This window comes from Notamacropus eugenii, chromosome 5 (assembly GCF_028372415.1).
Source record: "Notamacropus eugenii isolate mMacEug1 chromosome 5, mMacEug1.pri_v2, whole genome shotgun sequence".
Lineage (NCBI taxonomy): Eukaryota > Metazoa > Chordata > Mammalia > Diprotodontia > Macropodidae > Notamacropus > Notamacropus eugenii.
In genome coordinates, this window is record NC_092876.1 from 26233801 (window position 1) to 26260055 (window position 26255).

The 26255-nt window shown below is 43.7% G+C and overlaps 1 long non-coding RNA gene across 2 annotated transcripts in view; it reads left to right on the top strand.

Moving 5' to 3' along the window:
• The window catches only part of LOC140503716 (uncharacterized), a 51753-nt gene extending 35468 nt beyond the window's left edge, over positions 1-16285 (top strand). For both annotated transcript variants that reach the window (XR_011966853.1, XR_011966852.1), the window contains 2 exons: positions 9468-9522; positions 15121-16285. This is a non-coding gene — a long non-coding RNA (uncharacterized lncRNA). The remainder of the gene's footprint in view (positions 1-9467; positions 9523-15120) is intronic.
• The last annotated feature ends 9970 nt before the right edge of the window (positions 16286-26255 follow it).

Consider the following 26255-nt stretch of genomic DNA (forward strand, 5'->3'; position numbering starts at 1 on the left):
TGCTACTGACTTCTCCTCCTCTTTGCCCCCCAAACTTAGAAAGGTTAGCAGATAGAAAACAGGAAGTGAACCAAGGATGTTGAGGATTGATTCCTAACCTTCCTACCTCATGGGTTTCTGCCCCAGAGTACACATGGGAGGGAGGGAAAAATCATTCATATGACTAGACCTACTATGTGCCAGGCACTGCGCTAAGGACTTTTACAAATATTGTCTCATCTGATTTTCATAACAATTTTATGAGGTAAGAACTGTTGTTGTTTGATCGTTTTTCATTTGTGTCCAACTTGTGTGGGATTTTCTTGGCAAAAATTCTAGAGCTATTTGCTATTTCCTTCTCCAGCTCATTTTACAGATGAGGAAACCAGGGTTAAGTGACTTGCCCAGGGTCACAGAGCTTGTAAGTGTCTATGGTTAGATTTGAACTCAGGAAGATGAGTCTTCCTGACTCTAGGCCCAGTTCTCTGTCTACTGTGACACTTTGCTGCCCCTTGAGTGCTGTTATCATCCCTATTTTACAGTTGAGGAAACTGAGACAAACAAAGGCTAAATTTTTTTTTTGCCTGGGGTCACATAGCTAGTAAGTATCTGAAGCTGGATTTGAATTCAGGTCCAGTAGTCTATCAACTGGACCATCAATTGCTTCATGGCACCTGAGGGAAGACATATTTTATTCACATCTTAAATAGAGTCTTGTCAGTCTCACTTCCAGGGAGTGTCTCTCAAAATATGTGGGACACTTCTTGAGCCCTAAGGTCCAAGTGATGAATTCAGAACACTAGCTATATAACAGAGATAAGGCTGCTGCTGAAGGTTGTGATGTCCCCTACTTCTGAAGTTTTCTCGGTACACAGCCTCAGTTGGTAAGGACAGGCTTTGACAGATGGACAAAGCCTTTATGAGCTATGGTCAGTGTAAGGGCACCTGGAGGAATCAATGTAAAGTCTTACACTTCTGTGAAAAAAGAGGCACCTATGTAATAAGTATGGGTTTAGGGAGAGCTGGCTAGACAAAGTTCTGGGGGTCTTAGCAGACCAAAAGCTCAGTATGAATCAGCAATGCTGCCTGGTGGCCAACAGGCTACTTGATCTAACAGAAGTCTGGTGTTGGAAACGAGAGAAGCAATAGACCTAAGGTTCTCTGCCCTTGTCAGATGCTACCTGAAAGATTCTGGATGATTCTTGCCCCAATATTTTAGAAGGACCAGGCAGGAAACATTGGAGTGGACGGAGCCCTGTAGCAGGAACATGAGAACATGGGTTTGAATACCAATTCAGTTACTTAGTGCCTATACTGATGTTGGGAATGTCACTTACCCTCCTTGTCTTCATTTGTAAAATAACAGGGTTGGGTCTATGTGACCTCTCTGGCTCCTTTCTGTTTTTTATCCCATGTACAGTAGCAGGATCATATTTTGGGAAAGGGTGAGCAGAATTGGGAGGGTGCTAGGAGAGTAGCAGCACTCAAGATCGGGGAATCCACAGACACTGATCAAGGACCTACTGTGTGAGTTACAGTGTTCAGGGTTGTTGGAAGAAATACGCATTTTAGACAAGATATGGCAGAACTTGGGGATCAATGAGAAGGACTTGATGTCTTTTTAAAAATATTCTTTAAGATTTGAAGTCTTGAAGGATGATTAAGTTGAGGGAAGGAAGGTAACCTTTCCAACAATCAGAAATGACTGAAGAGGAAGGTTTGTGGTAATAGCTCTTGCCATTTCCCTAATGTTTTAAGGTTTACAGAGCCCCTTCCCCACTGCAATCCTGTGAACAAAGACAGTAGTGCAAGAGTTACTGTCTCCATTTTCCTGATGAGGCAACTGAGGCCTGGGGAGGTGCCCACAGTTGCCTAGATAGGTTATGAGGAACAGAGCAGGGATTCCAGCCCAGGTCTCCTGACTCAAGGTCAACTCCAGGTAATAAGGTCCAGGTAATAAGGACTCCACGCAAAGTCCAGATGATCGCATGCCTTTGTGGTCAGCTTTTGGACGACCAGGGCTTCCGGAGAGAGGATTTCTGTTCAGTTCTGGGTTGGGTTAGATGACCTTTTGGGTTCCTTCTGACTCTTGGGATATCTGATTATAAGAAACATCTTTCTCAATTTGTGTGATAACACCATCAAGGAAGGAGCTGATGAAATCTGTCTGTGATAGCTGTAAAGTGACCACCCTGAGGAAGTTAGGTACCATATCATGATTGCCACAGTACGCCAGGGTTAGGTTGGGTAAACCTTCCTCTTCTACAAGTTTAGAATGTCATGGAGGTTTCTCATAAGAATGGGAGGCATGGGTCATGATGTCCTGTGTTTCAGTTCATCAGATACTTGTGAAGCACCTGTGGTAGACATACCTGTGTTAGACCTTCCTGTGGTAGACATACGTGAGACAAACAACTGAAAAATGACAATTCCTGTTGGGCTTTAAGAAGCTTACAGTTGATCTTCTTCCAGTTACCCCATGGTATCCAGAAATGAGAAGCCTGGACAAGATAGAATGTAATGAGGCAGAGGATGGTCAAGCTAAGACCCATGGGCCACTTAGAAGGAGGAGGAAGAGGACACTTACCCGCAGTGTGTGTGGCCTGTGAAAGGAAGGTTTCTGAGTTGGCCCTGAGAAAGGAGTCAATTCTAAGCCTGGGGGTGGGAGGTAGTGTGAAAAAAAAGTCAATCAATCGTTAGATCAACAACCAATTATTTTTTTTTTTTTTTGGCCCTTGACTTTTTTTTTTATTTTTATTTTTTTATTTTTTTTAATGTTTAACAATCACTGCCATACAATTGCGATTTTATCCCTCCCCACCCACCCCCCACTACCTCCCTCCCTCCCCACGACTGCATACAATTCTGTATAGATTCTACATATACTTTCCTATTGAGTATATTTTCACTATAGTCATGCTATGTAGTCAGACTAAGATAAATGAAAGAATCCGTATAACAAATCAGAACATGATACACAAACAGATACACATACACAAACATGATCTGCTACATTATGTGAGTGACTTCCATATTTCTCTCTCTGAGTGTGGAAGGCATTTTGCCTTGAGGTCCACCATTGGGATTTTTTTTTTTTTCAGAAGTTCTTGTGTTATTACAAAAATCTAAGTCTACCAGAAAAAACTCTCACACACTGTGGTTGTTGCTGTGCATAAAGTTCTCCTGGTTCTGCTCCTTTCACTCAGCATCAGGTCATATAAGTCCTTCCAGGCCTCTCTGAAGTCTTCTTGTTCATCATTTCTTATGGCACAATATTACTCCATTACATTCATATACCATAATTTATTCAGCCATTCCCCAATTGATGGACATCCCCCTGACTTCCATTTTTTGGCAACTACATAGAGTGCTGCTATAAATATTTTTGTACATGTGGGACCCTTTCCCATTTTTATGATCTCTTGGGGATATAGTCCTAGTAGCGATATTGCTGGGTCAAAGGGTATGCACATTTTTGTAGCCCTTTGGGCATAGTTCCAAATTGCTCTCCAGAATGGTTGGATGCGCTCACAGCTCCACCAACAATGAATTAGTGTTCCAAATCTCCCACATCCTCTCCAGCATTTATCATTTTCTTGTTCTGTCATGTTTGCCAATCTTATAGGTGTGATGTGGTACCTCAGAGTTGTTTTGATTTGCATCTCTCTAACCAATAGTGATTTAGAGCATTTTTTCATATGATTATAGATAGCTTTAATTTCTTCCTCTGAAAATTGCCTGTTCATATCCTTTGACCATTTATCAATTGGGGAATGACTTGTATGATTATACATTTGGGTCAGTTCTCTATATATTCTAGAAATGAGGCCTTTATCCCCGAGCTTAGCTGTAAAAATTTTTTCCCAATTTACTACATCCCTCCGGATTTTGGTTGCATTGGGTTTGGTTGTGCAAAAACTTCTCAGTTTAATGTAATCAAAGTTATCCATTTTGCATTTCATATTGCATTCTATCTCTCCTTTAGTAAAGAATTCTTCCCTTCTCCATAGATCTGATAAATACACTATTCCTTGCTTCTCCAGTTTATTCATGGTATCAATCTTTATACCTAAATCATGTACCCATTTGGACTTTATTCTTGTGTACGGTGTCAGGTATGGGTCTATGCCTAATTTCCGCCACACTGTTATCCAGTTTTCCCAGCAATTTTTATCAAACAATGAGTTCTTATCCCAGAAGCTGGGGTCCTTGGGTTTATCAAACAGAAGGTTGCTATATTCCTTGCCTACTGCATCTTGAGTGCCAAGTCTATTCCACTTGTCTACCTCTCTGTTTCTTAGCCAATACCAAGTGGTTTTGATAATTGCTGCTTTATAGTACAGTTTAAGGTCTGGTAGCGCTAGGCCACCTTCCCAGGCATTTCTTTTCATTAGTCCCTTTGATATTCTGGACCTTTTGTTTTTCCAAATGAATTTTGATATTATTTTATCCAGCTCTAGAAAGTAATTGTCTGATAGTTTAATTGGTATGGCACTAAATAAGTATATTAATTTGGGTAGAATTGTCATTTTTATTATATTAGCACGGCCTACCCATGAGCAACTAATGTTTTTCCACTTACTTAAATCTGACCTTATTTGTGCAAAAAGTGTCTTGTAATTGTGTTCATATAGTCCCTGGGTTTGTTTTGGCAGGTAGACACCTAAGTATTTTATACTGTCTACCCTAACTTTAAATGGGATTTCTCTTTCTATCTCTTGCTGTTGAACTTTGTTGCTAATATATAGGAATGCAGAAGATTTGTGTGGGTTTATTTTGTACCCTGCAACTTTGCCAAAGTTGTTTATTAATTCAAGTAATTTTTTACTTGAATCTCTGGGATTCTCTAGGTAAATCATCATATCATCTGCAAAGAGTGATAACTTAGTTTCTTCTTTGGCTATTCTAATTCCTTGAATATCTTTATCTTGTCTAATTGCTACAGCTAACATTTCTAGTACCATATTGAATAATAGTGGTGATAATGGACAACCTTGTTTCACCCCTGATCTTATTGGGAATGCATCTAGCTTATCCCCATTGCATATAATGCTTGCTGAAGGTTTTAGGTAGATACTGCTTATTATTTTATGGAAAGTTCCCTTTATTCCTACGTTCTCCAATGTTTTTAGTAGGAATGGATGTTGTATTTTGTCAAAAGCTTTTTCTGCATCTATTGAGATAATCATGTGGTTTTTGTTAGCTTTGTTGTTCAACAACCAATTATTACAGGTGCCTCCTGAATGCCAGGCACTGTCCTAGCTACTGGAGAAGCAAGGACAAAAACAGCCTTGGCTTCAGGGAGCTTCTGTTGGGACGAAATGTGTCCGCATGTGAGTAGACAGAAAATCAGTACAAAATTAGTGGAAGGCAATTTTTTTTGGAAGGAATGAACTAGTAGTGATGCGGATCAGGGGTGGACAGGGTGAGAAGGGGTAAATCCAGTTGAGCTGGAATTTCATAAAAGGGGGGGGTGAGAGGGAGGAGTAAAGACTTGAGGGAGAGGTAGGAGCTAAGCCAGATTGTGGGGCTTTCGGCTCCTCTGTTGGGGACTGAAACTTGATTTCGTAGGGTACCCAAGGGTCTTGAGGGAGGTGTGACATAATCACAGAGTATGCATTAGGGGTGCACACTCATTCTGCCAGCGGTGGGAAGGAGGGACCAGAGAGCTAATTGATTTGAGGCAGTAAGACCAGCCTGGGGAAGAGAGGAGGGCCTGATCAGGGTAGGCTCAGTGGTCATGGGGAGCAGTGATCAGAAATGAGACAGATGTCTATTTGTCATTTATGGGGAAGCCTGAGCCCCTTGCTGGGGGTCCATGGGTAGTTCTGGCCTGTGATTGCTGGTGGAAATTAAGAGCCCTTGTTATGTTTATGGGGGCAAAAATTTCTGGCCTATGTGCTTACACCCTCACAAAGTCAAGAGTGGTACCCTGTCTGTGCCTATAAGTCTGGAGAGAGAACAGCTTGGAGCAGGGCCTTGGACCAGAAGTCAGGAGGTCTGGCCTCGGTTTACCACTGTGACTTCACCCCTCTGATCTTAGTTTTCCATCTAAAAATGAAGGTGTTAAAAGATGGTTCCCAAGATCTCTTCCACCTCCAAGATCCCATGGAGGACACTGCCTTGTCCAACTCTGGATTTTCCATCAAATGGCTTTTCAACTTCCCTTCTCTCCATGGTGGATCTATGCCAAAGAGAGACATCCTAATGCTCATGTCTAAGATTACGTTCCATTTATTCTGTACACATCTTTGTACATAGTTGTTTCAACTCTGTTTGACCCATCTTTCCATTCTTAGGCTCCAGCTGAGTTCAGACTCTCATGAGCTTTTGCCTGAATTATTGGAGGAGGTTCCTTATTGGTCTCCCTATCCCCAGGCTCTCCTTTGCTTAGTCCTTCCCACCCACAGCTGTCGGAGGGATCTTCCTAGAGCCTGGCCTCCCCTATCACTTTCACATTTCCAAAGCTCCAGGGCACCCCTAATGCCTCTAGCTAGGATAAAATGCAGACTGTCTTCTGTGTAGTCTGGTTCCTGTCCATGTCTCCAGGCTCCTTATGCACTGGTTCCCATCATGCATTACAAATTGGCCCTACCCTTCCCCAAACTTGGTCTTCAGGCCTCCAGCTCTGGCTGGGCTAGGGCTTCCTCCCATACCTGTAGTGCCCTTCCTCCTATGTGTGAGACCTTCCCTGACCTCCTGGCTGCAAGAAGCCTTTCCCAAGCCTCCTGAATGTTAATGTCTTTGCTCTGAGGTCGTCTCTGTGTTCCTGTATCCATCTTGTCTGTGCATAGTGGTGAGCATGTCGTCTGGGCTCACCTCTCCCCCCCACTCCAGACCAGGAGCTCCTTGAAAGAAAATATATTTTCATTTTTCTCTGTATCTCTAGTGTCTCACACAGTGCCTGGCACTTAGTAGGTGCTTAATCAATGTTTGGTGACTGTGTACATATAGAAGTAGCTCACATGTAAGTAGTGTCTACTGTGTAGGCTTGGCACTGTGCCAAGCACCTTCACAATCATTATCTCTGACCCTCACAAGAACCCTGTGAGGCAGGTGCAGCTATGAACCCCTTTTATGGATGGGGAAACAGATAAATAGGAGTTAAGTGACTTGCCCAGGGCATACACAATCTATGTCTGAGGCTGAATTTGAACTCAGGACCTCTTGACTCTAGGCCCAGCATTTTGTTCACCGTGGTGCTTCAAAATGTATTTTTTATAACTGTTGTGTTGTCTCCTGCACTAGAATGCAGGTAAGACTGCTCCTTCCTTCCTTCCTTCCTTCCTTCCTTCCTTCCTTCCTTCCTTCCTTCCTTCCTTCCTTCCTTCCCTCTTTCCTTCCTTTCTCCTCTTCCTTTCTCTCTCTCTCCCTTCCTTCCTTTGTTCCTTTCTCTATACCTCCTTCCTGGAAATGTTACCATTCCCCAATCTCTTTAACTCTGCCTGTTGACTTCCTGCCCAGCATTCAAGTTCCAAATTCTACATCCTTGAGCTCATTCTCTTCTGACATCCTACGATGCTACTGAGTCACTCCCTTCTCTGGGACTTCTCATCCACAAAATGAGAGACTGAAGCAAGCTTTTTTTTAGCTTAAACACACTTGAGACACATCCATGTCAGAGTTATATTGTTAATATTTGTTGACTGAGAAAGGATAGGATGAGAACGGCACCAACTTATGGTTTTATTATATAAGGAACTCCTGGATAAGGAAATCCCCTCTCTCAAAACAGTCAGGTGTCTGCTCTGAATGTTTGTCTCTGTGAGTCACCTGGAATAGTGAGAAATGGAGAGAGTTCTCCAGGGTCACACAGTCATTATGTGTCAAGACACATAAGAGGTGGGCCCTCTGCACTCCAGTCCCACTTAACTCCTTAAAGCTGAATTAGATTTTACAAAGGCAGGTTTGCTTCAACAAGTATAATGATAAATATACAAATATACAAAATGGGCTTTAAATTCTCCTTTCCCCGTGAGCCATTCCAGTGCTAAGGTGGGGATGGGGAATAGTTTCACAGCTGAACTCTGTTTCTATATATCACAATCCCGTTTCCAAGTCCCAGACCTACCTTGGGCTCTGGTGTCAGGCACCCTGGCTTTTCAGGGCTTCCCTTCTGGGCTGACTGGCTTGTAACATCCCACCAGGGGTCCTGGCTCCAAGGTCACCATGGCTCAATTCTGGGTCTTGTGGAGATCACACCTGGCACCGGAAACTGAGAAGGACAAACACCAAAGAATTGAAACTAACAGCCCTGTGACCATTTCATGGGTCTCTATAAAAGAGGGAGCGGAGGAAGGAAGTCCTTCCCCTCTCGCTGGTATCAGTGTTGTGGGTGAACCTATGACCTTCATTCTCTGGACACAGCAGGAGAAAAAGAGAGACTGACCTAGTCTGGTTATTTTGAAAGATATGGTCTATTCTGGGTGACCCAGCTAATCAGAGGAGACTATGCCCAGCCACTGGTAGGGGATGCAGAGTGCCTCCATGTTAGGTGACCTGGGCATGTTCAAAGTCCCCTTACACATACATGTCTCATATGAATTGGTCTGAAGGAGGCATGTTTGTTTATTTGTGAATCATTACAGTTTAGGGGTTCTTGGTCTACAGGTTGGGGGGCCCCCTAGACTGCATGTTACAGTTTAAGTTTTCTCTTGCTGCTTTAGACTATTCTAGAGCAAACCCTTATTTGGAACCCAGAATTCTACATTCAAACCAGCTGCTTTCTGCACCCCTTGCCAGCTGCACTGTGACCCTGGATGTCTCATTTAAGCTATGCTTTAGTTTTTCTTTGTTTCTGAAGTAGAAGTGGCCATGCGTAGGATCTAGAAAGGGAAGAAAGATTAAATCCAGCTCTTCCATCGTACAGATCATGAAACCAAGTCCAGAGAAATGTGATCATTTACCCACCATCAGCAAGTAGCCAGAGCTGGGATTTGAACTCTGGCCCCAAACACACCGCTGGCCACTACACCAAGAGACTGTGTGAAGCATTTTGTGAACCTTGAAGAGGGGATTCACTCCTCTACTTGTTTCCTCTTCTGTAAAATGGGATGATAATAGCGCCTGCCTCCCAGTGTTGTGGTGAGGATGAATTGAGAGATCATATTTGCAAAGCTTTCTGTAAACCTTAAAGCTTTATCTGATATTATTATTAGCAGTTACTAAACGTAATAGTTGTTACTCGACAAATATTTGTTGAATGTGACCATACGTATGTTATTTTGCCTCCTAAGCTATTATTCCCCTGGTGAGAGGGATGCCTACTGGGAAATAAAATCCCTCCTCTGATACAGATGAACAATTCCTTTATAAATTATGTTTTTAGAGACTTCCCTGAGCCCCTGTGAGACTTGCCTAGGTTCACACAGTCTATGTGTCAGAGGTAAGCCTTGAACTCAGATTTTCCTGGCTCCAAGGCTGACCCAGTATGCCATATTAACTCTCAAAGAGAAATATAGCAAGTGTGATTATTTTTGTTATTACAGGTAAGGAAACTGAGGCTGTGCAAGATGGAGTCACTTGTCTGCGACAGCGCAGCTAGTAAGTATGGAGGCTAGTTTTGACCTCTGGCCCCTCAGTCCCATACTTTTCTCACACTTCCCCATCCTAGGTCGGTGTCATCCTAAAGAAAGCTTGAACTGCTTGGTTGTATTTTTAAGGAACTGAATCGCATTGATATTTCCTAGAAGTCGAAATTTAAACAAAAGTGTGAGCTATCTTTGGAGGAATGTGGTCAGGATGGTGAAGAACAGGTGAGGGGTGAGAGAGAGGAGGGCTGCCTGGCTTTCCGGAAAAGGAGAGCCTCTTGTATTGTCTTGTGTGACAAGAGGCTTTGTATGAAAGAGGAACAGATGTGTTTCCTCTAACCCCCGTAGCTGATCTAATCATTCCCTGCCCAGGTGAGACAGTGAGTCAGGTTGCCAGGAACATAATCCCCTCCTGCCTCCACTCTCCTCTTCCTCCACACTGAGCTCTCTTGGGTGAGAATTCACCCACCCTGGGAGGGGGCAGCTTAGGCTGGGCTCTTTTGAGCTGGGAGAGGCAGGCTGAGAGGGTCAGATGAGGCAAGGCAAGTGACGCTGGTGGGAATGGGTCCACAGGTGGGGCCAGGGTGTGTTTTATGGCCACTTTGTGACTTGGCCTGGCCCCAAGAGCTCTCCCTAACATGAGCTCAGCTGTGGCTACTCCCCCTAGTCCCTTGCCCTCTTCTTCCTCTTCCTGGCTCTTTATGGATTGGTAATGGCTATGCAAACAGTTGTAAATTTAGTAAGAGTGTCATTTTAGTCACACTCAGTGAGGGTGATTCGGCCTAGAAACCAGGTTTTCTGCTGCTTTCTGAATACACCCATGTTTGCAAAATGGAGAGAAAAGACAGTATCAAAAGAAAAAAAATCCAGACTCTGAGGATGGCAATCAGATAATGAAGAGACAGGTGAACCCAATGACTTAGGAATACAATGAATCCTGGAATGGATCTTCACCAAAGGATTCTGGAATCTCCTTGCAAGCTCTGAGAAACTGTCTGCAACTTGTTGGGATAGTGGGGTTGGGGAAGAGAGATGGAGGAGGGGAGAGCCGGAAGTAGAACATACTCAAACTGCCTGTAATCTCTGTAAGAGCAAAGCAAAGTACCTGAGGCTCCTTCAATTCAATTTGGAAAGTACCTAGTTTGTGTAGAGCTGAAAATGTCTTTAGAGTGTAGACTGCCACAGCCAGAAGGGCCCTTAGAACACAGAACATTGGATATGGAGGACCCCTTTAGTGTACAACGAGGCTTCTTAATCTTTTCCCCTTTGGAAAGCTGCTCAAGTCAATGGACCCCTTCTTAGAACTTTTTTAAATGCATGAAATAAAATAAGTGGGATTACAAAGGGAACCAGTTATATTGAAATGCAGTTGTCAAAACATTTTTTTAAATTGTGTTAACACAATTTAAATTTTAAATTTAAATAAACAATTTTAATTTCTCAAGCAACCTAGAGTAGAAATGGGATGTTGTAGTTGAGACAACTCAATGTTAGAGCTAGAATGTTAGAGCTAGAACAGTTCATAGACTATAGACTAGAGAATGTAAGAGCTGGAAAGAACCTTAGAATGTTCTAGCAGACAGAAAACTTGGAACAGAGAATGGAAGTCCTGGAAGGGACCTGGAAATGTAAGCCCAGATTTTAGAGCAGGAAGGGACCTTAGAGAATATTTAGTCCAACCCACCTGATTTTGCAGAGGACAAACTGAGGCTTGAGAGGGGAATTGATTTTCCTATGGTAATGCAGTTAGTTGAACGCCCAGGTGGTGCTTAACATTTCCATCAAATTTACCAATGAACAAAAGAGTGTGGGGTAGGGAGAGGGCATCCTGGATAACAAAGGAACCAACGCTCTTACCAGACCAGTGCCCCCAAGTATGAAACGTGTCCTCCTTTCACACTAACCCCAGACTCGACTTTGTGATCCAGCATCTTCATTATGTTCCTCAGTCTACTATGAGGTCAAGTTCAGACCATCTTCTGAAAAAGATCTATGATGGGAAGGTGCAAGGATCCTCCTTTTACCCATGAGAAGTCTGGGTTTCAGAGCAGCCAAGGGCAGTGCCTAAGGGCACTCAGTCAGAGAGTGTTAGACCTGGGACTCAGCTCAGGTCTCCTATGATCCTTCACTCATTCTGCTCTACCCCATGAAGGGAACCAAAGTCCTTGGAAAGCCTTTCTAGGGGGTTAAATTATTCAGTATCACAGAATGATCTGTACCTTACCCTTATTCAGATCTGGGTGCTATGCTTTTAAAAGCCTGGAAGAGTATGCAGAGGAGGGCAGCCAGCACTGGTGAGGGGCCTTGAATCCATATCACATGAGAATATACTGATGGATTGGGCAGAGAAGAAAAGATTAGGGGATGAGGGGGAGCTTGATAGCTGTCTTCAACATTGGAAGGGCTGTCATTTGGACAAGTCAGGAACACTAAGTTCAGATCCAGCTTTAGACACTTCCTAGCTGTGTGATCCTGGGCAAGTCACTTAACCCTATTTTGCCTCAGTTTCTTCATCTGTAAAATAAGCTGGAGGAGGAAATGGCAAACCACTCCAGTATCCTTACCAAGAAAACCCTGACAGAGACTGACATGATTGAAATGACTGAACAACAACAGTGTTTGAAGGAAGGGTTGTCCTTGTTCAGAACCTGGAGCAGTGGGTAGAAGTTACAAAGAGATTAATTTAGGCTCGAAGTCAGGACAGATCTGACAATGAGAGTTGTTGCCAACTGGACTGGGCGGCCTCCAGAGCTGGGCTTCTCCCTCTCTTCAAAGGCCAGTTCCACGACCATTCCTCCAGAGTATTATTCTCTACATTCATTTTGTGTCTTGGTCGGATTTTGGCTGCTGAGATCCCTTCCAATTCAATTCTCTAGAGTATTCTTGATATCATTTCAGTTCCCAGACAAAATTTTAGAGAGTCCTTGACAAAAGGCATCTATCTAGTCCCTAATCGTAGGAAATTCACTTTGACATGGAATTCCAATGGTTCTGGTGGGAAGAACAAAGAGACAGAAACACAGATGATGATGGGGAAGGGGTAGGAGATGCCATGGGGAATGGGGAGTCAGACCTTTCAGCATCCTTTTCCCTTTCCCACCCAGGATCTGATACCTTCAGAGCGTCTCTTTTATCTTTACTTAGCTGTTTTCAGGAATAGCTTTGAGAAACTGATCAAGAGATCAAAGATTTAGGGGACCTTAGAAGTTCTTTCATTTTACATATGAGGAAACTAAGAGTTTTAGCAACTTGTCTGGTCACAAAGGTAGCAAACTAAAGGAGCAGAATTTGAACCCAGACTTTTGACTCCAAGTTCACTGCTCTTTCTCCTGGACCACACTGAGATAGAGATTATAGAATAGTGGACTCAGTCTCAGAAGGGACCTTAGAACACAGAATGTCAGAGCTGGGTGGAGTGGGTTGGGGGAGACTTTGGACAAAGAATTTAGAATAAAATATAAGTTGTAAACATTTTTAAAGTGCCTATTGTGTGTAATAATGCACCGTGTAAGGGACAGGGCAAAACATGAAAAGAGGTTAATATTTTGCTGGTCAGTGCAACATATACCCAGATAAGTAAATACAAGACTTTGAGGATGGAGAGAGTGCTAACAATGGGGGGGATCAGGGGAGGCTTCATGGAGGAAGTCACCTCTGGACCTCCATTATAGGAAGACAGAGATTTAGGGAGGTGGATGACAGGGAGAGCCTTCCAAGCACCCAAGGGGAGGGCTGTGTAGAAGAATCACTAATGGGTCAGTGTGACCAGAGCACAGAATGTGAGAGAAAAACCGAGGCCCAAAAGGTGTATTAGAACCAGAGAAGGCCTCAGCTGCCTGGTGGAATTGAGGCACTAGAAAGTGACTAATGATTCTGAGCAGGAGATGACAGGGTTGGCCAGTGCTTTAGGAAGATTATTTCAATGACTGTATAGAGGAGAATGGATAGGGGAAGGCAGAGACCAGAAGCTGGGATATCAGTTAGAAGGGATCCAGGGGAGAGCTGGTGAGGGTCTGAACTGGTGTGGTAGCTGAAGGAAAAGAGAGGAGGTGGGTACAAGGGGCAAAATCAGCTGGACTTAGCTGCCAATCATATTTGGGACTGAAGGAGAGAAAGGAGTCAAGGATGACACTGAGGTAAGGAGCCTGAGAAAATAGTGTCAAACCTGAAGAGAACTTAAGGACTATTTAGTCCATCTAGCGAGGCCCAGAGAGAACAAGTGACTTTGGTACTCATTTTGGCAGTTTAAGTGATATGGTGATAAGAGTACTGAGTTTGAAGATAGGAGACCTGGTTTTGAATACCAGCTCTATGTGAACTCGGAAAGGTTTCTGGGCAAATAAATACATGCAGAGAAGTTAAATTCAAGGTAGTTTGGGAGAGAAACAGTTGTGGGAGAATTAGGAAAGGCTTTTTGTAGAATATGGTATTTGAAGGAGAGAGGAACCCTATGAGTTGGAGGTAAGGAGGGAGTGCATTCCAGGTGTGTGGGATGACCAGTGCAAACATGTGGAGATGGTAGATGAAATGCCCCTTGTGAAGAATACATAGAAAGCCAGTTGGGCTATGCTGAAGAACTTGGGAGGGGGAGCAATGTCCAATGAGTCTCGAAATACAGTTGTTGTTGTTCAGTCATGAACTCTTTATGATCCTGCTCGAGGTTTTCTTGGCAAAGACACTAGAGTGGTTTGCCATTTTCTTCTCCTGCTCATTTTTACAGATGAGCAAACTGAGGCATACAAGATGAAGTGACTTGCTCAGGGTCACACAGCTAGTAAATGTCTGAGGCTAAATTTGAACTCAGGTCCTCCTGACTCTAGGGCTGCCTCTCTGTCTATTATATTCCCTAGCTGCCCTTAAAATGCAGAGTAGGGTCAGATTGTATAGAACTCTAGGTATAGAAGCTAAAAGCTAAACAGAGGCCTTTATAGTTTATTCTAGGGACCAGAGGAAGTCACTGAAGTTGGCTGAATAGTGGAACTCACATGGTCAATTCTGTGTTTAAAGAACAGTTGTTTTGGCAGCAATGTGGAGGATGGATTGGGATGAAGAGAGAGAGAGAGAGAGGAGAGAGAGAGAGAGGGAGAGAGGGAGAGAGAGAGGTGAGAGAAAGGGGAGGAGGCTTGGGAGTGTGGGACTGTATCTTGTTTTCTTCTTCCTGTGTCTGACTTTGTCTCTTTCTTTTACGCACACACACATGTACACGTGCACACACACATAGACAGAATACACACACATGCACACACATACACATGCACATGAGTGCACACACACCAAAGTTCCCTCTTGGGAGGCTGCTGCAATGTTCCAGGCACCAGGTGCTGAGGGATCAGAGCTAAGGTGGGGTTCTACCCACAATACTTTTTTTATTTTTTAAATCTCTACTCAGGGACTCACATTTGTACCAACTGGGTGGATCACATCCAAATGTGACAAGTCCTCAAAGATATAGGAGGACCAGGTCATCCTACTTGCCTTTTGAGGAATTGTTCATATGTGGGTCAAGAAGCAACAGTTAGAACCAAACATGGAAAAACTGATTAATTTAAGATGGTAAAAGAAGCATCACAAGGCTTTATGTTGCTGCCTTACTTATTTAATTTATATGCAGGGTATATCCTGGGAAATGCCAGACTGGATGAATCCAAAGCTGGAATTAAGGTTACCAAGAGAAACATGAATAATCTTAGATATGCAGAAACTGATGGCAGAAACTGAAGAGGAATTAAGAAGTCTCTTAATGAGGACTAACCAGGAGAGTGTGAGAACTGGCTTGAAACTTAACATAAAAAAACTAAGATCTTGACCACTAGTTCCATCACTTCCTGTCAAATAGAAGGAGAAGAAATGGAAACAGTGTCAGATTTTATATACTTGGGCTCACAGATCATTGCAGAAAGCGATTGCAGCTATGGAATTAAAAGACGCTTGCTCCTTGGAAGAAGAGCTATAGCAAGTCTGGACGGCATACTAAAAAGCAGAGACATCACCTTTGACAAAGGTCTGTATAGTCAAATCTAGGTTTTTGTCCAATAGCAACATATGGCTGCGAGAGCAGAATTAACGCTGAGCGCTGCAGAATCAATGCTTTCGAATGGTGGGGCTGGAAATGACTTTTGACAGTCCCTTGGACAGCACAGAGATCAAATATGTCAATAAAGAAATTCAGACAATTCATTGGAAGGACAAATACTGAAGCTGGAACTTTAGTACTCTGGACACATGATGAGAAGATGGGATTCATTGGAAAAGATCCTGATGTTGGGAAAGACTGAAGGTGAAAGTAGAAGGAAATGACAGAGAATGAGATGGGCGGACAGTGTCATGAAAGCAAGGACCATGAACTTGGACAGACTTTGAGAGACTGGAGGGTAGAAGAACCTGGTGTGCTATGGTCCGTGGCATCACAAAGAGTCAGACATGTCTGAATACCAGTGCCAAAGGAATGCTTAATAGTGGATTTCTGGCATCATTAAACTCAAGGGCAAAGATAATGTTCTTTCCCTACTCCCATAATATTTATCCTGGCAATCACAGGATTTTTGGGTGGGAAAGAACTTCGGATGTGATCCAGTCTAACCCCCTCTTTTTGCAGAAGAGGATATTGAGCCACAGGGAAAGTAACTTATCCAAGGTCATAAGTGGCAGAGCTGGGATTTAATCCCAGGTCATTTGATCCCAAATCCAGAGCTCCTTCCTCTGCACCTCCAGACCTGTGTGATTAGGTCTGGTCAGGTGACAAGCATGAATGAATTAGAGAGTTTATTTTATTTTTATCACTTGACTTCAGTCTCCTTGACTCTTCTAATTCTTGAGTTTCCTGAAATTCTTGGCAGGGGGAGGTGGGTGTGGAAGAACTAAAACCTGTTCCCTTGTATTAGTGGGAAGACTGCAGTTGGTGGGGAAGGTGGTGACTTGTCTGAAATTTGTTTTCTCTCTTTGCCAATAAGAAATGAGGGAGGGAGGGAGGGAAGGAGGGAGAGAGAGAGAGAGAGAGAGAGAGAGAGAGAGAGAGAGAGAGAGAGAGAGAGAGAGAGAGAGGAGAGAGAGAGAGAGAGAGAGGGAGAGGAGAGAGAGAGAGGGAGGGAGGGAGGGAGAGGGAGAGGAAGGAGGGGGGGAGTTCTATTAACAACTTTGAAATGGGAACCAGTTAAGCCTCTTGTGTCTCCTACCCCCTGGGGAGCCGCACATGTTCCTGAACTTTGTGGACTTTGGGGATCACAGGAAACTGGGTGGTAAATGATAATAATAATAATTGAAACCATGGGTGGATGGGGGAACCCTTTCCTCATATCCTTCAGGACTGTGTTCTTTGCTTTCCCCCTCTCCTGTTGCTCATTCATTTTGTAGGACTATATTATTGTATATTGTATCTCGCTTTCCTCTGTCTCTGACACTCTCTTGTACACACACACACACACACACATACATACGTACACACACACACACACACACACACACACACACACACATACACACTCCCTCTCTTGTTTGGTTCCACCCATGAAGACAATGGATCCATTTTTATTTCCAGTCAAAGGTCCTTGTGTTTGAGTCTTCCTTGTACCCCTGGGCTAATGGCAGGGGTTTTCGCCTTCTGGCTTCAGTCATCTGAGGCTTTCCCTGATTGCCCAGGGTTGGTAATCAGGGCATCCCTTTGACTCTGGGAATAGCTGAGAATGTCAGAGGCTATCAGCCTACTGGTCCGGGAAGAGCCCACCCTGGGTTATTAGAAGGACCAAAGATCATCAAATCTGAGTCATATCCTGAAAAATCAGAGGTGATCCTGTCCCCTCAGCATCTGAGAAGGAATCCCCTTTAGTCACACAGATTAGACGGTGAGGAGCGGGAAGCTTCCCTCTCTCCCTTCTAGACTCCTGACTGTAACCGAAGGTATAACCTTATCTTACCTTATCTCACACTGTCCCCTTTCATATTTTCTGCATTCCTACAAAATTTGATGTTTCCTTGTCTCTCCTCACTGGCTTTACTCACATTGTACCCTATGCCTGGAATAGACAGCCTCCCTTCGATCCCCATTTTCCCTCTGTAGAATTCCCTTGGCTCAGGGATTATTTCAGTTTTTGGCCTTTGTAGCCCCAGAGCCCATCCCATTCATGATGGAGACAATGCACATGTAATGAACTACATCAAATCAAAACGTCCTGGAGGGCAGCACCCCCCTCCTTGATCCTTGATCCTTCCATCCCTCTCCAGAGTTTGGGCCTGGCCAGTCTATCCATCCATTCACTCTTCAGGGACTTCTGCTTCTCCTCCTTACAAGGTCTGAGGCAATGAGTGCAGATTACTACTACTGCTACTATGACTACCACTACTAATCCTAACCATACTTCTACCACAACCTGACTACTACTACTACTACTACAACTACTACTACTACTATCACTACTATTACCACTGCTACTACTACTACCACTTTCACTACTACTACCACTACTATTGCTACTACTACCATTACTACTACTACTTCTGCTACTACTACCACCACCACTTCTACTATTATTATTGTTACCATTACCACTACTACTACTACTAGCTAGCAATTACATAGTATTTTGAAGTTTGCCAAGTTCTTTACAAATATTATTTATTCCGAACTCTTTTGCAGCTTTGAATTCTATCATCCTAGATTATTAGATTTGGAAGATCATCTCAGCTCCTTCCTACATTATAGGTGAAGAAACTAAGGCTGATAATGGGGTGAATGAGTGATAACTTGTTGGTTCCTCTACTTTTTGGAAGGATGAAGTGAATATTCTTTATTCCAACCAAGGAAAACCTTATTATGGACCTGATTCTCATCAAGAGGGAGGAAAATTGGTTGATGGGGGTTAGAAATGAACCTCCCAACCACCCTGTGGTGATAGGTGGGCGATATTATTATCTATTTTACAGATGAGGAAGTTGAGTCCAAGGGTAGATGACTTGCCCAGGGTCACCTGGCCAGTGAGTGTGCCTGAGTCAGGATTCTGTTGTCCAGACTACCCCTCTAATCACTGTGTTGCCTGTGGATGTGGGTAAAGGCATAAGTGGTATGTTTTATACTCTTTTGAATAACACCAAAGCCAGGAAGGATAGCTAATATAGTGGGTGCCAGATGAAGGATCCAAAGCAAAAGACAGAAATTGAGCTGACCCTAATAAGATGAAATTTAATTTGTATATAAAGTCTTGCAGCTAGATGGCATTGTAGGAGATCGTAGGCTCCTTCAGGGCAGGGACTCTTTTTTCCTTCTTTTTTGTATTCCCAGCACTTAATGCTTGGCATATCACAGGCACTTCATAAATGTTTGTTGATTATTGAAATCGATTTAGGCTAAAAAAATGAACTGTGTAAGTCTAGGAAGGGGAAGTCCTGGTGCAACAGCAGTTTGTGAGAAAGAGATCTGTGATCTTATAGAAGATTAACATTACAACCTCTGTATGGGTCAACAGGGGCAGTGGTGGCCACCAAACAACACAGTGAGATCTTGGGTCATAAGCAGAGCTTCCAGGAATAAAGAAGGGATGGTCGCCTACTCTCTAGAGTTCTGCCCTGTCCAGATTCCATTTGGGGTCTTTTTTTTTTTTTGAGTCAATTGGGTCTAAATAACTTGTACAGAGTCACACAGCTAGTAAGTGTCTAAGGTAGAATTTGAACTCAGGTGCTCCTGACTCCAGGACCAGTACTCTTTCCACTATGGCACCACCTAACTGCCTTCGTCTGGAGTCTTGAGTTCAGTTCAAGAATGCTCCTTTCTTGGAAGTTCTCGATAACCATTGAGAGGAGGCCAGCCAGTTTGACCAAGGGCCTTGAGTTCATGCCACATGAAGACTGGCTGGAGGGGACTCTGAGAGGCCATGATGGTTATCTTTACTTGTTTGAAGACTTGCCATGCAGAGGTGGTGATTCTAAGGGCTGTACTTGGAACTTGGGGGAGTAGCAGCAAATCCCAAGATGTTAGGATATCTCATGTGATAACAAATGTCCTAACCACCAGAACTGTTTAAAAGTAGAATGAATTGCATTGGCAAGTGGGGGGTTCCTCATTGGAGAGCCTCAAGCAAAGGCTGAATGACCACCTGGGTATGTCATAGGGAGGATTCTTGTGTAGGTGTCCTCTGTGGACCCCTCTTCTTCCGTGTGCCTGAGGTTGTGAATGCAAGTGACCGAAACCATGATATTTCTATCTGTAGAAATGGGGAAGCATGAGGGAGGAGTGGGTTAGGGAGGAAGATAAATGATTCTGCTTGGGAGAACAGAGGCCAGCTCATTCAACACCCTCATTTTGCAGATAAGAAATTGAGGTCTGTAGTGAGATTTGAACCATATCCATCAGCTCTTGAGCCAGTGGTTTTTGTAGTATGGGAAAAATAGATTTACAGAGAAAATCATGGTTGTAGTTGGCTCTAGATGTCAAGGCACTCTGAGAAGGTAAAATCACTTTGTGAATGTTTACGGGGGAGGGCATGTTGAATCTCATGGCGGACTCTTGTGCTACTGTTACTAACTCTCCTCTTCTCTACTGAGACCTTCACCCTCTGCACCATCCACCACAATTTTCTTAAATCATCAATTATTAGAAAATAATTTTAGGATATTCTAAAGCAAGTCCAAATGGATCCTTTCCTACATCCCTCAACCCCTAAAGGGGGGCTGTCTCCAGTTATTCTGATCTGTATCTGACCACTAGACCCAGATGGCTCCAAAGGAGAAAGTGAAGCTGGTGACTTTGCACAGCCCTCCCTCACTTCAATCCAATTCACTTGCAAGTCATGGTATCACCTCCCTGATGTCATGGTCCTCTTCGAGAATGAAGGACAAGCAACAACCCCTAAAGAGGATGAGCAATAGTCAACTAAAGATGTCTAGTTGGCAGTTTGGATGGAACTAGGATTCAGGAGAGAGAAAGAGATTACGTTCAGATACACAGATTTGGAAGTCATCTGCTTTGAGGAGATAATTAAGCCCATAAGGATTTCTGTGATTACCATGAGACAGGATATACAGAGAAAAAAGAACGAGATTGAGGCCAGAGCTTGGGGGAACATCACTGATTAGGGGGCAGAGGAGAGATGCTGATTCAGTAACAGAAATTTTAAGAAGGATCCTAGGTAGAAGAGAAACAGAAGCCAAGGGAGGAGAGAATGTCAAGTGGAGAAGTGACTGTCAGTGTTGACAAACAAAGAGGAGACATGAAGAATGAGGACCTAGACAAGGTCATAATTTTATCAGTAATCTTGGAAGAAGAAGTTTGTATGGAGTAGCGGGTGAGAAGACACCTTAAAGAGTGGAGGCCAGGGGGTAGAGCCAAGATGACGGAGTAGAAAGACGCACATACACATAGCTCCGAACCCACAACCCATAGAACAGCTACAAAGAAGTAACTCACGGCGAATTCTGCACCCAGAGGCCATAGAACATTGGAGCGAGGGAGATTTCTGTTCCAGAGAGACCTGCAAACCTCTCGCAAAAGGTCCTTCGTGCTGCGGACTGGGCGCCGGGATTGGGAGCTGAGTACAGCCCTGCCGCGGCAGCAACACCGTGAAGAAAAGATCCAAGAGGGCTTCAGGGACGGGATCTCCAGCGGCCGCACAAGTCCCTCCACCCACAGGTGACGGGGGTCGGTGAGAGAGTCTCTTTGGCGGGTCGAGGGGGGAGTGGGGTGCCCCCATGGCTCGGGCCCTCTCGGGAGACAGAAGCTGAGGGGCGGCGGCAGACCGGGACTCCCCAAGCAGGCAGGAGCCTGGATCCACTGTTGAAGGTCTGTGCATAAACTCCCTGAGGGAACTGAGCCTGAGAGGTGGCCCTGCCCCAACCTGAGTATCTGAACTTAATCTCACACTGAATAGCAGCCCTGCCCCCGCCCAAAGCCCTGAGGCTGGAAGCAGCATTTGAATCTCAGACCCCAAACGCTGGCTGGGAGGATCAGGAGGTGAGGTGGGTGTGAGGAAAATATTCAGAGGTCAAGTCACTGGCTGGGAAAATGCCCAGAAAAGGGAAAAGAAATAAGACTATAGAAGGTTACTTTCTTGGTGAACAGGCATTTCCTCCCTTCCTTTCTGATGAGGAAGAACAATGCTTACCATCAGGCAAAGACACAGAAATCAAGGCTTCTGTGTCCCAGCCCACCCAATGGGCTCAGGCCATGGAAGAGCTCAAAAAGAATTTTGAAAATCAAGTTAGAGAGGTGGAGGAAAAGCTGGGAAGAGAAATGAGAGACATGAAGTCAAAGCATGAACAGCAGATCAGCTCCCTGCTAAAGGAGACCCAAAAAAATGTTGAAGAAAATAACACCTTGAAAACTAGGCTAACTCAATTGGCAAAAGAGGTTCAAAAAGCCAATGAGGAGAAGAATGCTTTCAAAAGCAGAATTAGCCAAATGGAAAAGGAGATTCAAAAGCTCACTGAAGAAAATAGTTCTTTCAAAATTAGAATGGCACAGATGGAGGCTAAGGACTTTATGAGAAAGCAAGAAATCACGGAACAAAGCCAGAAGAATGGAAAAATGGAAGACAATGTGAAATATCTCATTGGAAAAACAACTGACCTGGAAAATAGATCCAGGAGAGACAATTTTAAAATTATGGGACTACCTGAAAGCCATGATCAAGAAAAGAGCCTAGACATCATCTTTCATGAAATTATCAAGGAAAACTGCCCTGAGATTCTAGAACCAGAGGGCAAAATAAATATTCAAGGAATCCACAGAACACCACCTGAAAGAGATCCAAAAAGAGAAACTCATAGGAACATTGTGGCTAAATTCCAGAGTTCCCAGGTCAAGGAGAAAATATTGCAAGCAGCTAGAAAGAAGCAATTTAAGTATTGTGGAAATACAATCAGGATAACACAAGATCTAGCAGCTTCTACATTAAGGGATCGAAGGGCATGGAATAGGATATTCCAGAAGTCAAAGGAACTAGGACTAAAACCAAGAATCACCTACCCAGCAAAACTGAGTATAATACTTCAGGGGAAAAATTGGTCTTTCAATGAAATAGAGGATTTTCAGATTTTCTTGATGAAAAGACCAGAGCTGAAAAGAAAATTTGACTTCCAAACACAAGAATGAAGAGAAGCATGAAAAGGTGAACAGCAAGGAGAAGTCATAAGGGACTTACTAAAGTTGAACTGTTTACATTCCTACATGGAAAGACAATATTTGTAACTCTTGAAACATTTCAGTATCTGGGTACTGGGTGGGATTACACACACACACATGCACACACGCACACATACATAGAGACAGAGTGCACAGAGTGAATTGAAGAGGATGGGATCATATCTTAAAAAAAAAATGAAATCAAGCAGTGAGAGAGAAAGATATTGGGAGGAGAAAGGGAGAAATTGAATGGGGCAAATTATCTCTCATAAAAGAGGCAAGCAAAAGACTCATTAGTGGAGGGATAAAGAGGGGAGGTGAGAGAAAAACATGAAGTCTACTCTCATCACATTCCACTAAAGGAAAGAATAAAATGCACACTCATTTTGGTATGAAAACCTATCTTACAATACAGGAAAGTGGGGGAGAAGGGGATAAGCAGGGTGGGGGGGATGATAGAAGGGAGGGCATGGGGAGGAGAGTGCAGTTTGAGGTCGACACTCATGGGGAGGGATAGGATCAAAAGAGAATAGAAGTAATGGGGGACAGGATAGGATGGAGGGAAATATAGTTAGTCCTATACAACACAACTATTATGGAAGTCATTTGCAAAACTACACAGATATGGCCTATATTGAATTGCTTGCCTTCCAAAGGGAAGGGGTGGAGAGGGAGGGAGGTGAAGAAGTTGGAACTCAAAGTGTTAGGATCAACTGTCGAGTAATGTTCTTGCCACTAGGAAATAAGAAATACAGGTAAAGGGGTATAGAAAGCTATCTGGCCCTACAGGACAAAAGAGAAGATGGAGACAAGGGCAGAGAGGGATGATAGAAGAGAGAGCAGATTGGTCATAGGGGCAATTAGAATGCTTGGCGTTTGGGGGGGGAGGGGAGAAAAGGGGAGAAAATTTGTAACCCAAAATTTTGTGAAAATGAATGTTAAAAGTTAAATAAAGAAAAAAAAGAGTGGAGGCCACAAGAGGAGGGTCTCCACAGGAGGAGATCCCAGAAGCCTTGATTTAGCTGAGACATTAGAAGGAGGAAGAGGTATAGCCTGATAACTTGAGGAAACAGAGGGGTCAAAGGGAAGGTTTTTTACTTATCTAATTTTTAAAGTTGAACCTTGAACCTTGAACCTGTTCGAAAGTAGCGAGGGAAAGGAATTCATAGATAGAGAAAAATAAAAGAGACAGAAAAGCAAAACAGAGAAAGAAGAAAGAATATGACCTATGGTGCAAGGACCTGGAGGAGAGGCCAGCTCAGTATCGGGCTCACAGCAGCTGATTAATATATGCTTATTGCATTGGATATATAGTGCATGTAGAAGAGTTGGCCTTGGCAAGGATAGGGGCCACTTCTGCCTCAGACACTGGAATAATTAAGGAGAAGATGGGAGTGTGTGTGACATGCAGAATAGGGAATGAGGGACCTCATTCCAGATAGCCTAATTATTTAAGTAAAGTGGGAGGTGAGGGAGGGCCTCTTTTAGTCAGTCAATGAACATTTGTTACATATCTGCTGTGTTCCAGGCACTATGCTAAGTGCTGGGAATAATACAGAGAAAAGCAAAAGACAGTTTCTTCTCTCAAGGAGCTAACAATCTCAAGGACACAACTCTGTAGAAACAAGCTGTATACAGGATGAATAAGAGATGAAGTAGAGGGATGAACTAAATTTAAGGGGAGGAGGAAAGGCCTCTTGTGGAAGGTGAGATCTTAGTTGGCAGGACTTGGAGAAAGCCAGGGAAGACAGGGAGTGAAGATGAGGAAGGATGGGGGCATTCCAGGTATGGGGGACAGTGGAATGTCTTTTTGGAGGAACAGCAAAGAGGTCAATGTCACTGGGTTCAATAGTGTAGAAGGGATGTAAGGTACAAGAAGTCTAGAAAGGTGGGTGGGCAGGGAAGGGGAGTTAGTTATAAAGGGCTTTACATGGCAAACAGAAGATATTATATTTACTCTTAGAGGTAAAAAGGAGCCATTGGAGTTTACTGTGTGGAAAGATGACATGATCAAATCTGTGCTTTAGGTAGATCACTTTGAAAGTTAAGTGAAGGATGGACCTGAGTGGAGAGAGACTTGAGTCTGGCCAACCCACCAGCAGCTAGTGCAACAGGTTAGGCATGAGGTGATGAGGGTCTGCACTAGGATGGGGACAGTGTTAGAAGAGATGAGGAGGTGTATGGAAGAGATGCTTTGAAAGTAAAATTGGCAGACCTTGGCAACAGATTGGATGTATAGTGAGGGGTTGGGAGGTGAGAGAGAATGAGATGTTGAGAGTGATAACTAGGCTAAGAGCCTAGCAGACTAAAAAGAGGGTGGTGCCTTTGACAGCAATAAGGGAGTTTGGAAAGGGGGTGGCTGGGGAAAAAGACCACGAGTTTAATTTTGGACTTGTTGAGTTTAAGACGTCTATGAGACATCCACTTCAATATGTCTAACAGGTAGTTGGAGATGAGACTTGAGATCTGAACTGGGTGAGGATATTTGAGAATCATCAGCATAGGGATGATTGAATCTCTTGAAGCTGATGAGGTCACCAAGTGAGATAGTATAGAAAGAGAAATCTGGGGGACACCCACAGGTATGACCAGAGACTGAGGAGTGGTCAGACAGGTAGAAGGAGAACCCAGAGAGAAGAGAGTAGCTAGGAGAAGAAAGTGATAGACAGTGTCAGAGGCTGCAGAGAGATTAAGAGGGATGAGGGTTGAGAAAGGGCCATTAGATTTGGCAATGAAGGGATCATCGGTGACTTAGGAAAGAACAGTTTTGGTTGAATGATGAGGTTAGGATCCAGACCACAGAGATTAAGAAGAGAATGAAAGAAAAGGAAGTGGAGACACTTGTAAATGGCCTGCTCTAATCTAGCTACAGAAGAAAGAGATGGGATAATAGCTAGTGGAGATAGAGAGAGATCCAGTGAAGGTTTTTTGAGACTGGAGGAGACATAAGCATGTAGGTAGGCTGGAAGCAGCCAGTAGACAAAGAGTAATTGAAGATAAATGTGAGTAGGGGTATGTGTGATAGAGGGAGCTGCTGTTTGTCCTTTGTTTTTGAAGAGGACTAGTGACATCATTGGGTGATGTCTTGACTTGTTCATGAATGGATTTAAGTGAGGCAAAATTGCTCAGTCACCTCTCTTTCTCTTCTCTCTTCGAGTCATCAAAGTCCAGTGGCAAGACAAAAGTTGAGAAGACCAGGATGAAGTGGGTGACCTTGGCATCTTTGATGTCTGATCAAACTCTAAGGGTTCCAAAGTGCCTGCTTCAGCCTCCTTCATGGCTGTTGGAATGAAATGTTCTCATCCAGTTCTGCCAAGGGAAGTCTTCCAGTGCGTAGGATAGATACCCTTCTAGGTTTCAGGCCAATCAGTTACTCTCAACCGGGTTCAGCCTGTCTGCCTGAGACGGTTTTACTTGAGTGTGGCCACTGCACATGCTACAGCTTTTTGGAGTTGAGAATGAGAGCTGAGGGCCAGGTAGACCCCCAAAATTGGATGAGCAGCCCCGAAAAGGCAACTTGTCCTCCTTGGCACTCCAAACTACTACTATCCTATAAACTTTGTCAAAGAGTGATCCCATTTCCTCAGGAACCATATTCTGGAGTTTCACCAGATGTAGAAAAGCCTTTCAGCAGCAAAGCA